Here is an 18,369-nt window from a genome sequence, read left to right on the forward strand (position 1 = left end):
AATTTAATCATGAAAAATGTGTCGATTTTGGGTTGTATTTTGACCCTCTTCCTGGTAAACTAAAAGGGGTTTTAATTTAAAATTCTCCGCAGCGTTACCACCCAACAATAAAGTCAACCAATCCTTCGCCGCTTTGAAACCTGGAATGTTTTTTCCTTCTTTCAATATGAAACTTCTTTTAGGCATTAGTTTCCAAAAAAGTCCTGCTTCATCTATGTTAAAAACTTATTGAGAAGTATAACGCATAATTTTATCAAGTTCTTTTTTGAAAGTTTCGGCTCCTTGATCTGCACTTGCGGCTTCTCCCTGGATTTTAAATCTATTCAACCAGCCCTTACTAGTTTTAAATGGTTACACATTTTTTTTTTTTAGGTGGGCTTTTTTCAGATAATCATATAGGCTTATCTCTTTTTTTTTTTTTTATAATATTTAACTTAACTGAATTCTGTGTTGGATATTATCTTCAATAAAATTAGTTAAAGTCTCTCCATTTCAATCCTAATAGCCGGCCTAGCCTTAGTTGCTTGCAGTGGAACAACTGTCTTTCCCACTGCTAAAATTAATTCTTTATTTTTATAATTGTTCTTACAGTTAAACCTGCCAGTCCTAAATTATGTCACACATTCACTTGTCGTTGACCGGAATCGATTCGCTTCAAAAAGTCTAATTTAATTTTTCTTACATTTGTAGTCTTCATACTGCCTCCAGACGTTGTTGCTTTTTCATTCTTATCCGCCATTATTAACTGTTTGAAAATGTAACTGTATTTGTTTGCATTAATTATGATACAATGTTCGATTAAACTGTCCGTTACGCACGATATCTAATACTGTATTGAGTAATGACTAGACTTTGGATAAATGCATATAATGCAAATATTACAAGCAATATGCTTGATCCTTTTTTAAAATGTTGATCTCGGGGCTATTGTAACAAGTCACTGTACTGAAATTAAATTAGTGCACAAGAAAATTTCACTAAGCATGGGAAAATTTCTCAAGTCGGCATGGGAAACGTTTTAATGCTGTTTTGCTATTCATTTTCAAGCTATCAACTCCATCAGATGAAACGTTTTCGTTAAATATGCCAAAAATGCAATCTGTATGCTGGTAAAAGAGCATTATAGTGATTTGTGACAGCTTTATAGTCAGATACCGATTTATAATATAAGAACAGTATTATAGCGAATCAACGTAAAGCGAACCACGTTATAATGAGGGCCTGCTGTATTTGTTCCCAAGCACATTAGATGGAAAAAAAGAGGAACTTTTCAAAAGGCTTAGTTGAAATTTGTGATCAAGATTAGGATTTCTAAAAACAATAGTGAAAGGAGATAAATATACAGGCAGTTCCCACTTTACGAGTTCCCGGGTTTATGAGTTTTTTATTCAGATATCAACAAAATCGAAAATATGAACATTGATTGCAATAAATAAATGCTACACATTCATAAATAAGGCATTTCCCACCACATGCATAGAGTCTCACTGACTCACATAACATAAAGCAGTTACCACTTGACTTTACAAAGAGTGGTTGTGTTTCTCCATTTTTATTGTCTTGTCTTATTTCAAATTTATCCTCCTTATTAATACTGTAAAGTATACCAAAAATACTACAGATAATGATGTTAATAAAAAGAAACAGCAAAGAGGAATAACATTGGAAACAAAATATGAGATCATGAGCAAAAATGCTGCCGGAATGACTGTTAAACATATTTGTGCGAAATGCTATTGTGAAATTTATAAAGAAAAGAGAAGACTATCTTCGAAACAAACAACCCTTGAAGCATTTCTGAAGAAGAAGATGACTTCTTCTGCTTCCAACAAACCAACAATGAGTGATGAACCATCAACGAGTGCGCGTCAACGATGACAAATACATTCTTTAACATTTATGACATACATAATTACTTTCTTATTATGATTTGATTGATTTTAATGACTATTTTCATTTCTTTGGAAAAATGAATCATTGTATAAGCATAAAATATTGTTTTGTTGACATTTATTTAATATTACTATGATCAAATTTCATTGTTGAGAATGTTTTTAACATTACGTCTATTAGGTAATAAATTCCCGCTTTACGAATGCGCACTATGAACAAATTAACTCGTAAAGTCAGGAACTATACTATATGATGTCTTTACAACGTGCAAGCAAAATGTAAAATGGAAATTTCCCATTTTTTTTACTATAAAGGCATAATTCATTATGAATTTATACCATGTGATAATACTATTAATAAGACTGTGCTTTAAAATTAACAGAGATGCAATTATTAGAAAGAGACCTGTTCTTTAGGCAAAATAAAATTGAAATTATGAGTGCTATTCAATAAAGAATGATCATAATTTTTCATTAAAAACTTGTACTTCTTGCTATTTATAGTTGAGATGCAGAATTTAAGACCACACCAAGCTGCATCACATAGCAACTGCACAGTGTGACCTCAGCAGCTGGTCAAGTTTATGCCTGTTCAGTTTTGCCTATGTAACAATGGATGTGACACACAAGGAACAGTATGATGCTCTCAAATTTTGTTTCCATCTCAAGAAAACATCAGCTGAAGCATATGAAATGTTAAAGGAGGCTTATGGTGAATTTATGCTATAGCACAGGCAGTTTAGAATGTTTAAAGATAGACATGATTCAGTCACAAAAATCAGCTGTCCCGGAGTTCCAACCACTGTTGTCACCACAGAAACCATAAACATTGCTTCTGTAATTGTGAGAGAAGAACATCATATAATAAGGTAACTGGCAGAGAAGTTGAGAATATCAGTAGGAAACATGCACAGTATTCTCTATGACCATTTGCTATGAAGCATATATGTGCACCCTGGGTTCCATGACTACTCACACCTGTGCAACAGCAAGTTTGCATGGAGGTTTGCAATGAGAGTAAGCAACAAAGCTCTTTTTGGAAGTCTGTGTCACTGCCAGCACTGAAAGAGTAAAAGTTGTGGGTTCTGCAGGAAAGTTCATTTGCAGATTTTTTTTTTTTTTTTGACATTCAAGGAATGGTTTACCAGCATGTGGTGCCACACCAAAGACTCTTACAGACCTTACTGCAGAACTGTACTGCACACTTTGTAGGATCATATTTGCACAGCTGCATGCAAGTGGGTGGATGCTGCATCACAACAATGAGACCTCACATTGCTCATACTGTCATCAAGTGCTTGACCAGCATTAATGTCAAATGTGTTCCCCATCCACCCTACATCCCTGACCTTGCACCCTGTAATTTTTTTTATTTATTTCCAAAGTTAAAGAAGGATCTGTGAGGAAAATGTTTCCAGGCATCAAAAGAAGTTGTGAAGATATCGAAGGCGATTCTGAAATGCATGTCAAAAAATTGTTTCCACCATGTTTTTGAAGAATGGCAGAAATGGTGGAGTAAGTGCATTTCATCAAATGGGGATACGATGGATGATTAATAAAGGTACATTGTGAAAAAAAAAATTATGATCATTCTTTATTGAACAGCCCTCATACTTTGTGCCATTGTCCCTGCTTGTCATGCAACAGTAATTTCTGAATTACTTTCCAAACACTTATGTGTATTACTGTTACAGCATACTCTTTATTTTCCTACCTTGTGTCATAAGGTCCTCCCCCCCCAAACTAAAGACCTCATTAATGGAATTATTTTCCAGTGAAGCATAAGTTATGGTATCTATGACAAATGGAATCAAACTTTAAAAAATAAAAATTCAGTCTTAGAACTTTTTGAGCCTACATATGTGCATTCTCTCTCTCTCTCTCTCCACACAGAGAGAGAGAGAGAGAGAGAGAGAGAGAATGAATTCCTTTTACAGGCTACACTTATTTTATGTAGTAAATTGTAAAACCCTGTGCTTTGATTTACATTGAAGTGCAGGTTCACATTGAAAGATTACCTTAATTTTGAAATTCCTGTTAGAATACAGGAACTCCTCAACTTTACGTAAATTTTTGCTGTCCAGTGCAAACTGAAAAAAATATGGAAACATATTTTGCATCTGTAGGGATAAATGGAGGTATTGTGAAAATATCATAATGTTGGATCCAATAACACTTTTTTCTTTCTTTTCTTTTTTTTTTTTTTTTTTTATTATTCATTCTAAGTCCTTGGAAGTTGAAAATTTCGCTATATTACTAAGCTATTTATCTCTCTAAAAGGTAACTTTTATAATGGAAATTGCACTACCCTTTCATCATTATCATTTAACCCCAGGGGCTCACATTTAGTGAGTATGGGCTTGGCAAACTCAGGGTCCTGAGCGGGATATCATCATTCTTTTCCTTGGTGATTCCTTTCTACTTCTCTCTCTCTCTCTCTCTCTCTCAGGGTAACTTGGGAATTTTTGTTTTGACAGGTGCCACATATAAGCCTCAGGCTTCCTTGCATCATATGGCTAATAATAATAATATGTTCCCTTATAAGAATCAATTTTGAACGCCTTTTGATATTTTTCTAAAGCATGTTTCTGGAGGTCACAACCAAAAAACAATTTGCAATTTCTGGTTTATTGGGCTTTTCTGTTAGTGCATCTAATTATAAATGGGTAGTAAACTCCATCTTATGGCATTTGCAATAATTCCGATAACTGCAGTTATGTGGGTTTTTACGTTATTATGGTGTTTCCCCTTCCATGAAATCTTCAATCATATAAAAAACAAATTTTCAGAAACTTCTCTTCATTCCTATTTATGTATTACAATGATGAAGGGAAAGTGACCAATGGAAAGTGCAAGTGGTAGTAGTGCCAGGAAACGAATCAAAATTGATTTAGAAATGAAGATGAAAATGATTAAGAAGTACGAAGCAGGACAAAGTTTATCATCTATTACAAGGGAATTAGGTCTCGCTACTTCAACAGTGAATACTATTTTAAAGGACAGTGTGTGTATAAAAGAACATGTCAAAGGATCAATGCACTTAAGATCAACAGTGATCCCAAAACAGTGTTCAGGTGCTATATCGAAGATGGAAAAGCTATTAATAATATGAATGGAAAATCAGATTCAGAAGCGAGTACCCTTGAGTCTAATGACCATTCAAGCAAAAGCAACAAGTTTTTATGAAGATATTAAGGATAAGTACGGTGAACCCCAAGCCAAGTTTGTGGCAAGCAACGGGTGGTTTAATAGGTTCAAGCATCGTGCTGGTTTCCACAACGTTAAAGTATGCAGTGAAGTCACCGGTGATGATTCTGCAGCTGCAGAGAAATTTTGTGAAGATTTATAATTGGAAAAAAATTATTGAAGGCTTGGAAAAAAAATTGATGAATATTCACCACAACGTCCAATGCAGCAAATTTTTAACGTTGACAAGACTGCTCTTTATTAGAAAAAAATGCCGGATCGAATATACATTGTCAAATAGGAAAAGACAATGCCAGGTTTCAAGGCTTCAAAAGATAGGGCCACACTCTTGCTTGGGGCTAATGCAGCGGAAGATTACAGATTAAAACCATTGCTTGTGTACCATTCTGGAAATCCTCGTGCATTTAAGGGCAATAATAAAGCCACCCTACCTGTGCATTTCCAATTGGACCAGAGAGCATGGACACAATATCTCTCTTTGAGGATTGGTTTAATGTTTAAGATGGCATTTAATGCTGCTTCATTCCCGAGGTTGAAAAATATTGTAAAGACAATGACGTTCCTTTCAAGATTTTGCTTCTATTAGATAGATAATGCTCCTGGACATGCTATGCATCTAGATTATTTTAATTCAAACGTGTGTCATATATCTACCACCAAACACGGCTTCACTCATCCAACCTAAGGATCAGGGTGTTATTTTGAATTTAAAAGCATACTATTTATGCAGAACATTTTGCTCAGGCATTGTCTGCAGTAGATGGTGAGAAAAATTTTATGTTAAGAGACTTTTGGAAATCTTACAATATTTATCACGCCATCTTAAACATTAATAAGGCCTGGGCGGAAATTACTAAAAGTTGTTTAAATGGTGCATGGAAGAAATATGCCCACGGCACATAAAAGGCTTCGAAGGATTTGAAAAAGACGAATTATATGAAGAGGTTACAGATAAGATTGTAAAGGTTGGAGAGCTACTTCAGTTGGAGGTTGATGCCAGAGACTTGAAGGAGTTAATAGAGGAAGAAGAGAAGGAATTATCTAACGAAGAACTTATTGACTTGCAGGCAGCAATAGTGAAAGAAGAAAATGCTGACGAAGCTCAAGATGAACCAAATGAGGAGCCGAGATGCTTTATCACCAGAGAGATGGCAATGCTGTTTTGTGAAATTGCATCGGCAATGGCGAGGTTTGAGAAGATGGATCCTGACAGTGAATGATTCTTAAAAGTTAACAGAGGGGTGAATGATATGCTTGCTTGCTACAAAGAAATCTACGATTAAAAGAAAAAGCCACCGTCCAATCATCCATTTATATGTTCTTTCATAAGGTTGAGCGGCCAACCCCTTCTAAATCTCCACAGCCTTCAACCTCCGCAACTGCGTACTTATCAACTGAAGATGTTGATTCTGGAAACGATGCTCGAGGGGTAAAACTTACTGATGTTGTGCCTGTCTCCTCTCTTTTTTTGTAATTTTATAATTTTTCCTGCGCATGAGATAAAAAAGTGAATAAATGCCTACAATAAATAATTCTATTTACATGTTCGTCAAACATTTCTTTTTTGATCCAATGAATTCAGTGAGCACAGTTGCCGAGTGCTCCACAAGCATGGGGGAAATTCCAACTTATGTAGAGTTCTGTGGAATGCAATCCTTACGTAAGTCGGGGAGTTGCTGCACTGAATAAAGTAGAATAGAATACTGAATCTATAAATGGAATATTGTTCTTCTAATTTTGTCCATCCATCCAACAGCAACAGTGAAGGAGTTCTATTTATATCCATTGAAGACATACTGTTAGAATATTTCTAGGCCATCCCTATACAATCATTTCATTATTAAGATGGGTAAAATAAGGAATAAGGCTTAAAAATATAAAATATATCAGTTAATTTATAAAGTAGTGAGACTTTGGTTGTCAGATAATCAAAATACATAAAACTTGAAATTCAATTGTGTGGTTACTTGATGTAGTATCATAGACACTGTAATACTATAGTCTAAACACAGCTGGTAGTACAATGTAAATTTATATTGAATAGACAGTTCTTGTACCAAACTAAATAATATTTGATGTATATAAACAGTATATTAATATGTGGTGCTTTCGAGAGAAGAAGAAGAGAAAAAAAAATCATAAAAAGTGGATGGAGATATGCTGTTTTGTCAATGTAGCCACTTATGTTATGACCCAGATGTGCATTATTAGATGAAAAATATATAAGGGTGCAGTGTGTAGTCAATATACACTCATTTTGCATTACCCTGTATTGAGCTTTGAAAGAAATTTTAGAAATACTTTTGAAAGTCTTGTGGTTCCTTGTAAGATAGGGGCCTGGCAGACAAAATCCTTTTGTATTTTAATTTTTATCATTTTGTATTTTATATCATAATTCAGGAACCATAGAAAGTACTTGCTGCAGAGGAGACAATATCATATCAGAAAGCTTTATTGTACTTTCTTAAATGCATCTAAACTTTATCTCAATACTTAATGCAGTGTTGTATAAAATGAGTACAAAATTATATGGAACAAATAAATAAAACTGCATATCTCCTTACTCACTTATGATTATTTCTCCCCCACCTCCCCAGGAATGTTACATATTCACGTACTTATTTATTTAAACTCATCATTCATTTCAGTCAGATTTCATTGCAATAATTGTTTTTTTGCTATAAATTTTAAACTATCATAGTGATTTGAGTATAAATAATAATGTTATTTAAATAATGTTAAATAATAATTAAAAGTTTAGAAAAAAGTAGTAGCAACCAGTTAATAAAAGGAAGGCACGGTTTATTATCATATAGTCATGACTTACATCAGTACATTCATTACCAATTCACGTAACCTGTTTTTTTTCCATACTTGGGTAAAGCAGGAAATTCCATCTGCAGAATTGTTTTATGAATATATGCACAATACTGATTTATGGTGATGTTCTGTTTTCCAAACACCATTCCCAGAGAGTTTCATTTAGTTTGGGGAATCAAGTCAAAGTTGCAGGGATTCTGTGGCATTATGCATTGCCAAGCAAGGCAATGGGTAAAGTTTCTAATCAATGTCTTCACTCTTGATGCAGTTTATATCGTGTGGTGCTGGGGGAATAAGCAGTATTACTGTGCCTCAACCATAGTGCCACTCAGCACAGCATGAAGAATTATAACCACAAAGGCAAGAATAGAATGATTTCACATTACTTGATTCTTCCCATGGTAATTTTTGTTCAAGGAGATTCAATGACCACTCACTGTTTTGACATTTTGATTTAGGTTCATAAGCCTGAGCTGATGTCCCATTTAATACAACTGTTTGACATAAAAATGAATTACCTTCAGTTGTAGTCCTAGTGCACTCCAGCATGCTCATAATGGCATCACTTTCATTCTTCTTTCATCTGGAGAAACCCACCAGAGAAGGACATCCTTCAAAATAAGTAATACTGCCTTCAGATTTATCACAGCCACCAGACTCAGTTGATGTCTCATCCACTGTCATCTTCCAAATAGGGAGGCAGTAAGTTGTACTTTGCATTCTTCATGGCAGTCTGACCAATATGAGACCCATTGTGTCTCATATCGATTAAATGACTTTCATCCATTTAGAAACAATTTGATGTGTATACTGCTTGTATTCTGCAGGCTTAACTTAAACTGCATTCGCATTCAGCAGCATCACATCCATTTGCAACCTTGTTCCTGATCCATGAACATTGTTCTGGCTTGAACTTGATTTAGTCTATTTACTAGCCACTATTTCACTGTCTAATACAAATGTTGCAAATAGTATTAATGCTGCTTCCTGCATAACACTTGTATCATCTAAGGTCAGTGCTACTGAATATGTATTATCATGTTGCTACTAGGTTTTCCTCAACCTTTGTTTGTATGTGTGTGTGTGTATCTATATGTATAAAACATGATCCTAAATTGATAATCTGGTCAGTGGCACAATCATATGGCCCATTTGAACTTCCAGCAGATTCAAGTCACTTTTCTCTAGTAATACACAGTTACCCTTCCATTTATGCATTCTTCATCAGTTTCAAGCATGGCCAAATAACCACTCTGCATTCCACATCAGGTACAGTTGTTGAACAGTAAGTCGTGCAGTAGGTAAATTGCATGTTTATTGTTTGGGAAAGGGGAAAAAATAATTTAAGTGCACACTTTTTTTTTTTCTCTTGCAGCAGTATAAGGTGGATGTGAATTTTTTTGTTTGCTGCCAGTTTTTACCAGTCTATAGTGATATTAGGTAATTTTCTTTGAAGTGTTATCACTAGGTCAAGTGAATATCAAAGAAAGAGTGTGTAAATAATGTTTTTCAAAAAACAATGTTATAAGTAGTGATTACTATTTTCCTTGCGCTAAATGAATGTAGCCAAAACATTTCTCTTTGCTTTAAGGTTTCTAATGCAGTTGCCAATAGATATTTTTCCTTTAAATTTTGTTATTAGGTCAAATATGTATCACAGAAAGATGTTATGACAGTATGGATCACAAAACACAATCCATTGTGAGTAGTACAATGTAGAATGCACAGGTTTTTTTTTTCTGTTATTTATTTTTATTTAATTTTGAAAGCTCAAAATTGAATAAAAAAAAATTTAGCATACAAATACTGTATTATCAGTAGATAATTTTATTTGGCAAAATAATTTTATTATCGATCAAATATGCATCCAAGAAAGTTCCTACAATATCTCTTTCAAAAAACAATTTGTTTATAAGTAATGACTACTTTTTTTTTTTTCTTTTTTTTTTTTTGCATGTACAATTTATAGTGCTTGTAAAGTTTTTCCCATTATTTAATATTCTTGAAGTTTTGTTATCAGGCTAAGTACCTATCTGAGAAAATATTTTGACAATATGCTTTTCCCAAAAAAAAAAAAAAAAAAAAAAAAAACAGTTCAACCTTGATACAACATATTTCTTCATACCACAGTTTTGGATATACTGTGGGCATGATCATGTCCCCCTAAACAAATTACGAAAAATTGAAAAAATAATGTGTTCAAAGAACTAGCAATTTCATATTGGAAACTGGAAAAAGTGAATACTGTTTATACTCATATCTACTGTACATCCTTGGTGCACTATGGTCATAGATGCCCATGTGCCTAAAAAATTCCCAAACAAACTGTACATCCTACTATACAGTGAAACTTCCCTTTAACGGACAGCCATGGGGAACGAAAATGTGTCCGTTAGAGAGAAGTGTCCACTAACAAGAAGTCTGAGGGAGAAAAAAAGAAAGAAAAATCGTTAAACGTTTAATGTAAAATTAAATTAAAATATATACAGATTTTGAACAATATTTTTGTAAATAATATACAATTACATACACAAGAGATAAAGAAAAATCGTTAAACGTTTAATGTAAAATTAAATTAAATTATATACAGATTTTGCACAATATTTTTGTAAATAATATACATACAATTGTGCTATGCATATTATGACTTTATCTTATGAAAAATACATACAGTAATCACTTATTTTCTTCTGCACCTTCTTCTGGCTGATAATTTTGTTTTCAACATTTGTTTGGAGTGAAGAAACCATTGAAAGTCCTTCAGTAAGATACTTCAGCGGCGAAAAACATTTTTAAACGATTGATTTGTATGAGCGCTTCTTCTATTTTCATCGGTGGTTCGTCGTTAATATGTTCTTCGACATAATGACCTCCTTCCATTTCTTCATCCTCGTGAGGAACTTCTTGAAATATATCGATGATAATGTCGTTGATATCTATAGCACCATCTTCTGTAGTGAGGTTCGAGTCTATATCTTTGTAGCCAGGGTCACTTGTAGCTGAAGTATCATACATTACAATAGATGAAGTTCTTGTTCTTCTTGGTGCTCCACATTGCTGTTCACAACTTCAATTTTTGCGTTTGAGAAGCCAGACTTTACAAAACAGTTCACGACAGTTTGTTTTCTAATTGCATTTACTGAAGAGGAAATCCATTGAATCGCATCTAGGATGCTGAGTTTCTTTGCAAAGTCACTCGCACATGTTACATCGTTCATGTTTGCAATGAGATGTCTTAAAACACGTTTTCTGTAGTGAAGTTTAAAATTTTTTATTATCCCTTGATCCAAGGGCTGACACTCTGCAGATGTGTTTGGTGGCAGAAAAACAATTTGAATGGTGGACAATTCAATGTGCAGGTGAGATGCAGCATTATCCATGAAAAGAATAATTTTTCTGTTTTGATGAATCATGTTTTGGTTAAAGTGACTTATCCATTCGCTCATGATATCTCGTGTCATCCACGCTTTTTTATTAGACTTCCAATCAACATTCAAGATTCAACTTTATGCCCTTGAAACAACGAGGATTTTGTGGTTTTCCTATAACAAGAGGTTGTTCAAAGTCTCCCAGCATATTTGTACACAATAGTACAGTCAAGCGTTCCTTAGAAATTTTTCAGCCCTGGCACTTTTCGTTTTTTAGACTCATTGTTTTTTTAGGAAGAACTTTAAAAAACAACCCTGTTTCGTCACAGTTGTAAATATCCTTAGCTTCAAAATCACGACATAAATCTTCCAATTTGACGATCCATTCTGTTACAACCCCAGTATCAACAGATCCACCTTCACCACTTACGGTTTTCCAAGAAATTTTATACCGAGTTTTGAACTTGTCTAGCCATCCCACAGAAGCTTTGAACTCATTTACTCCCATAGATTTCGCAACCTCCAAAGCCTTTTCTCTAATAATAGGCCCATTAATGGGAATTTTTTTTAGCACGTTCGCGACAAAACCACTCACACATAACATTGTCAATTTGAAGTCAATAGTTTTCGGGAGTGATTTTTGAACCTGATCATTTCCGTGTTGCCAAAATTGTTTGAACAGTTCATTTTTTTTTTCTTTAGGATGTCTCTTACCTGCGTCTTCCCGATTTTGAATTTTGCAGCGAGAGTGCGAACACTTTTTTTGCCGATCATACGCATTAATGAGTTCGACTTTATCTTTTAAAATTAAATGTTTACGAGAAGACTTTGTGCACTTCACACGACACTGAACAAAACTGAAACTGAAAAGACGAAAGGCCGACCATATTCCCCCCCCCCCTTGCACACACCGAATTCATCAGAAGTTTTACAAGTGCCTTAAAATTCTTGAAAAAGGGTTTAGAACCGTGATGTAAACCTTGATAAAATTCAGAGAATTGGAAATAGAAAATAAACACACGATTGAGGCAACACGTGGAAGAAAAGTTCCTAGAAAAAGGGCCGTAAGCTCGCCCGCTGTCCGTTATAGGGAGATCAAATTAAGTGCTAATCTAAACGAAACAGTGCAGATTGCCTGTCCGCGTCCGTTACAGAGAAAGTCCGCTAGACAGAAGCCGCAAACACGTTAAAACCAATAGAGGTGATTTGGGGAATTTGAAAATGTCCATTGTAGAGAGATGTCCATTAACGAGAGGTGTCCGTTAGGAGAAGTTTCACTGTATTTCCAAGAGGGGAAATTATATAAATGGCTATATATTAGCATTAGCATTTTAGCATTAGTAGAGGCATTTGATGCAAGAAAGCAAGCTTATGCAGCATCAGCCAAAAAAAAAAAAAAAAAAAAAACCCACTTCCACTTCACCCCTCTGTTCGTTCAAAATACCTGTCCAGCTGAGCCTTAAACTTATTTAGGCTATCAACCTCCACCACAAGGGATGGCAGTCTGTTCCACCAACCAACCACCCGCTGGCTAAAGGCAAATTTCCGCACGTCTATCCTACATCTGTCTTTCCTCAATTTGAATTTATGTCCTCTCAGGTGATTTTTCTGAGCTAGAGGAAGAATCCCATCAGCATTGAGCATGCTTAAACCATTCAAGGCTTTATACACCTCTATCAGATCACCTCGCTGGTGCCTAGTCTCCAGACACTGTAATTTGCAAAACTTAAGCCTTTCCTCGTAAGAGCACCCCTTTGTTCCATTCACTAATCTTGTTGCCCTTCTCTGTACTCGTTCCAGCAGCTCTACATCCTTCTTGAAATGAGGCCTCCAGACCTGTATACAGTACTCTAGGTGTGGCCTGACCATTGCCTTGTACAATGGAATAATCACCTCCTTATCCCTGCTGGAAAAATTCCTGTATATCATTGACAATACTCCATGAGCTACTCTTGCAGCCCGTCTGCACTGCTCAGAGAACTTCATATCTGCCTGCACAATCACCCCCAAGTCCCTTTCATTCTCTACCACTGTCAGTGTAGTACCACAGAGTTGATACGTTGCCCTGGGGTTGCTGTTTCCCATGTGTAGTACTTTACATTTGTCAATGTTAAACTTCATTTGCCACCTCTCAGCCCATCTGCTCAACCTTTCCAGATCCTGTTGCAGCAGTGTAGTGTCAGTAGTGTCCTTGACAACCCTGCCAACCTTTGTATCATCTGCAAACTTAGACATTAAGCTTGATATACCATCATCAATATCATTTATAAATACAGAAAACAATAATGGACCCAACACTGAGCCCTGAGGGACTCCACTAATAACATTAGTCCACGATGAGCAGTGTCCATTGATTACCACTCTCTGTCTTCTCCCACTCAACCACCCCTTTATCCATAGCAGCAATTTGCCTCCAATGTCACACTGCTCCAATTTGTGTAGCAGTCTTCCATGTGCAACAGTATCAAAAGCCTTTCTAAGATCCAAGTATATAATATCAAAGTTATTCCCTGCATCCAGTTCTTTTGTGACTGCATCATAGTATCCAATCAAGTTGGTCAGGCAAGACTTCCCCTTAACAAAACCATGCTGTGTCTGAGCTATAACTGAAGTCTTGTCTAAATGATCCTGCAGTGCTTCTTTAACCAGTGCCTCCATTAATTTTCCTGGAACAGAAGTTAAGCTCACAGGTCTATAGTTACTTGTGTCAGCCTTTGATCCTCCTTTGTGAATTGGGGTCACATTTGCACATTTCCAGTCTATGGGTACCTCCCCTGAGTCCAAGGAAGCTCTCATAATTATGGCTAAGGGTTTGCTTACTTCCTTTGCTGCCTCCTTTAATATAACTGGATAGATCCCATCCACCCCGGGTGCCTTTCTTGTGTTTATCTTCAACAGTTTCTCCTCCACTTTACTCCCAGTTATTTCAAGATTCTGTAGCTTACTGCTAGAGTTGAATACACCTCTAGCATTCCCCTCGCTGAATAACTCCTCATGTGTGAATGTCGATGCAAAATATTCATTTAGTTTGTTAGCTACCTGAGCAGGATCATCAACAGTTGACCCATCAATATCAAGTGGACCAATCTGATTCATCCCCTTCCTTCTAGAGTTTACATAAGTAAAGAACTCTTTGCTGTTTTTCTTTGCATCCCTTGCCAAGGATTTCTCGTAATCTGCCTTCGCTTGCCTAACCTCCGTTGTAACTTGGTTGCATATCAACTTGTATCTATCATAGGCTTCTGTGTCATGTGTTAATTTGTAAGTATCCCATGCATTTTTCTTCTCTGCCATATGCCTCATTAGTTCATCTGACATCCATTTTGGCCTAAATCTTGAACAATATTTCTTAGTTGGTATGTAAAGCCTAGTAGCTTCCAAGATATGTTCTTTGAATGCTTCCCATTTTGAATTTGCTGTTGGTAACATCATCAGTTGGTCCCACTGTATAGAATTTAAATACTGTCTCAGTCCATCGTAGTCGCCTTTACGGAAGCAATAACCCTTCCCTTTACCCCTAATGGTAGTTACCTCTTTCAGTAAATCCCACTTCAGCACACTGTGATCACTGCCACCTAGTGGTTCATTTATCTGCAGATTCTTAATGCATGAAGAATCACTGCTGATAATCAAATCAAGAGTATTACTCCCTCTAGTTGCCTCCTGAACATGCTGATGTAGAAAACAATCATCCAATAAATCCACAAAAGCCCTGCTAGTGTGTGAGTAACCAGCCCCCAAATTCCAGTCAATATCTGGGAAATTAAAATCTCCCATTATAAGACTCTCTGATTTACTGGCCCACTCTATTTCCCTGTACAGTTCCTTATTATACTCATCAGAGTCATTAGGCCTATAGCACACTCCTACTCTCAATTTTGATCTCCCAATGCTTATGTCACACCAAACTGACTCAACACTGCACTGTCCAGTGATGTCGACTGGCTTCACTTCCTTGGTTTTTATGTGTTTCTTAACTAATAGCATAACCCCTCCTCCCTTCCTATCCTGTCTATCCTTTCTGTAGACGTTGTACTCCCCAAATTCCAGTTCTGCATCCCTTATATCTGTGTGACACCACGTCTCTGATATCTCTGATATTCACTTCCATATATTCATTATCCTGTTGCAGAGTAATTTTTGTAAACAGCAGGACTCATCGCAGGCTAATTACTGTAAACACTCAGTTTCTCCCCTTAGCTAGAGATGCAATAAAGAGCATATCAGTGGAACACTAATTACAAACAGCTACCGCTCATCAAGTGCATTACAAAGTAAATTTTTGTATACAACAGCACATGATATCCTTTCTTTGATTATAAATTGCACTTAGGATAGCAAAAACTGATGAGGGTTACTAGACAAAAATATACATCAACTGTCAAGTCATTTATGGAGAAATCATGTGACTTTACTTGGGCACTGTGATGGGCTGGACATTTTGGTTTTGATTTAGTTTTTCCCAAAATATGGTAAATTATGGGGCATCAGAAATAAAAAAAAATTAGAAAATTAATAAATCAGTAGGACTGAAGTAATGGCCATCAAAGTAAAAAAAATATATAAAACCAATAAAAGCGCCAAAACATCGTAGCTTTCAGAGGCATCCACCTCATTTTTCAACAGTGTTATTTGCAGTTTAAAAAAATTATACAGTTGAAGAAAAGTTAAAGATTATCGAAAGAGTTAAGAGTGGTGAAACAATGCAGTGTATTTTGCGAGTGCGGAATTCCAGAAGGAACGATCCGCAATTGGATTAAAGAGGAAGAAAAACACTGGTATTAAAGTATTGTTTATAACACCGGTATGGAGCCTCCGTAGCCAGGTGGGGAGGAGCAGCAGTGCGTAGCACACGCTTCTTGATTATTGATTAGACCGGGGTTCGAGCCTGTGACCACCAAATACGGAGGATGCAGAAAGGTCAGGAAATGACCACCGCATATCCCCGGAGCAATATGGCCTTAGTTGCTAATGCTCTTAAAACCAAATAACAACAACATACACGGGTATTAAAGTTGTTACTCACACCTGCATTATATATCGAGGTTGCACTATATATATATAATGTAAAATTTTAAAAATAAAGGAGAAAATAATGAAAAGAAAAAACAGCGCAAGTATAAGTGGCAGTGTTAGCACATCAAACGAAATGTTGCCTAGAGCATGTTATGGATAAAATTAAAGTAAGACAGTAAGAAGAAACAGGTCTGTAAAATGCGAATACATCAAAAAACAATTAGAAAAAACAAAATGGGGAGGGGGAGGGGAAGAGAGAAATTGAGAAAAAGAATAGTGTGGACGGAATATATACATAAATTTAGAATATTTGAATAAAAGGTAAATATAACGTAAATTTAGACCAGTGACACCTGATAATGCCGAGGCCAAATAATGTGAAATACGACGATAATTGAGGCCCGTAAACTATCCATGAAAAACCAAATCCAAGAAATGAAACAACAAAAAATAGATAACAGATGACCATTGTGTCCCTTATGTTGATAATGGACACCAGTAAGGGACACATTGGTCGTCTGTTCTCCATTTTTTATTGTTTCATTTATTTATTTTTTATGAATAGTTTACAGATAATTATCATGGTGTTATCGAGAGGGCACTGGTCTAAATTTATTTTTATTGCCTTTTAAATTTATGGTGTTTGCCTTTTATTTAAAATATTCAAAATTTTTGATGCATATTCTTTCCACATTGTTTTTTGCAAATTTTTTTACCCTCCTCTCTCCCCTTTTGTTTTTCTAATTGGTTTTAGTTGTATTTGCTTTTTTGCAGCACTTTTCCTTCTTACTGTCTTACTTTAACTTACATTATGTTCTAGGCAATATTTTGTTGGACATGCTAATGCTGCCTCTTATGTTTGCCATTGTTTATTTATTTTTTCTCTTTCTTAATTTTACTTATAATTTACATTATGTATATAAATATATATATATAGAATTTTTTTTTTCATACTTTTATAACACATTTTTCAAACCTTTTTTCCCATATCAACTGTGATGCTTAAGTTCTGTGAAATGCAACTCATATAACTAAAAATAAAAATGGACAAGGTTTTGAAAAAAAACAAAGATCTTATATTGCAGAGAAATTTGGAACCTAGCTCTTCCGTATTGTGCAGTAAACTAAAAAGTTCCAATGCTTTTCAAGAAAAAACTATGCACACACACACAATTCCATGAAAAGAGACTACTTTGTACTAGACTATCTTTTCCCACCACTTTTACATGCATGGGAACACACTACCTTCCTAAAATTTAAGCTTAGTAGTGTGTTTCATAGTTTTCCCTGCATTTTGCTCTTCACTTAATAATTAATGGATTTATGGAGCCATCTTTAATTTTCACTAGAGAGAGATTAAAAAAAATGCTTTCCTTTGAGGGTAGGCTTAACTTTCAACTGAATGGGAATCCAAATTGAATCTGAGTGTAAAAATAGTCATAGTGTAGTGTCTAGGCATCTTGCACATGTACCTTGCTACTATTTGAGATCTTCTCCAGTACTTGGACAAACTAGCTAGGCAAAAATCATTTTCAGGATGGCAGAAATGATGCTTAATGCTTTCTAGAAGAAAACATTGTTGATGGTAACAGGTATTGGCCCTGGTTTCTGTCCAATACAAAAAATCTTGTGCAGTTGTAGAATGATTCATTGCAACCACTGGTTATTCTAAAACATAAAATGTCGTTATCATTTTGGGAATGCACTTTGTTTGAGAGGCAGTTGTTCTGTGAATAATTTTTTCTTAAAGAAGTTTAGCCCAGTGTTGCTTATTGTTTTCCCTCTGGTTTAGTTGAAACTGTTGGGGTGAATTTGGAGAAACCTTCTTTGAAATTCTATGTTGGGTGCATTTATACTTTGCCAAGAATTTCACAATTGTGGAAGTTTATATTGTGCCATAGGTCTGTATAGTGTGAAGTTGTGTCAGAGGTATTTATGCAATCCTTGAGTTCCTGAAGGTTATTTGGACTATGTAGGTCTTTATGGGAAAGATGGTATATTGGAACCATGTTAAACTTGATTGGTTGGCTGTAGACTTGGTTGTTCTGTTTTATGGCATCATTTGT

General features: G+C 35.5%; 1 protein-coding gene across 8 annotated transcripts in view; it reads left to right on the top strand.

Annotated features, from left to right (window-relative positions):
- The window catches only part of LOC150086298 (suppressor of tumorigenicity 7 protein homolog), a 172,335-nt gene that overhangs the window by 60,680 nt on the left and 93,286 nt on the right, over window positions 1–18,369 (top strand). The gene's annotated exons all lie outside the window — the stretch shown is intronic.

Source organism: Mastigoproctus giganteus, chromosome 5 (assembly GCF_048544385.1).
Source record: "Mastigoproctus giganteus isolate SK-2022 chromosome 5, ASM4854438v1, whole genome shotgun sequence".
NCBI classification, from domain to species: Eukaryota; Metazoa; Arthropoda; class Arachnida; order Uropygi; family Thelyphonidae; genus Mastigoproctus; species Mastigoproctus giganteus.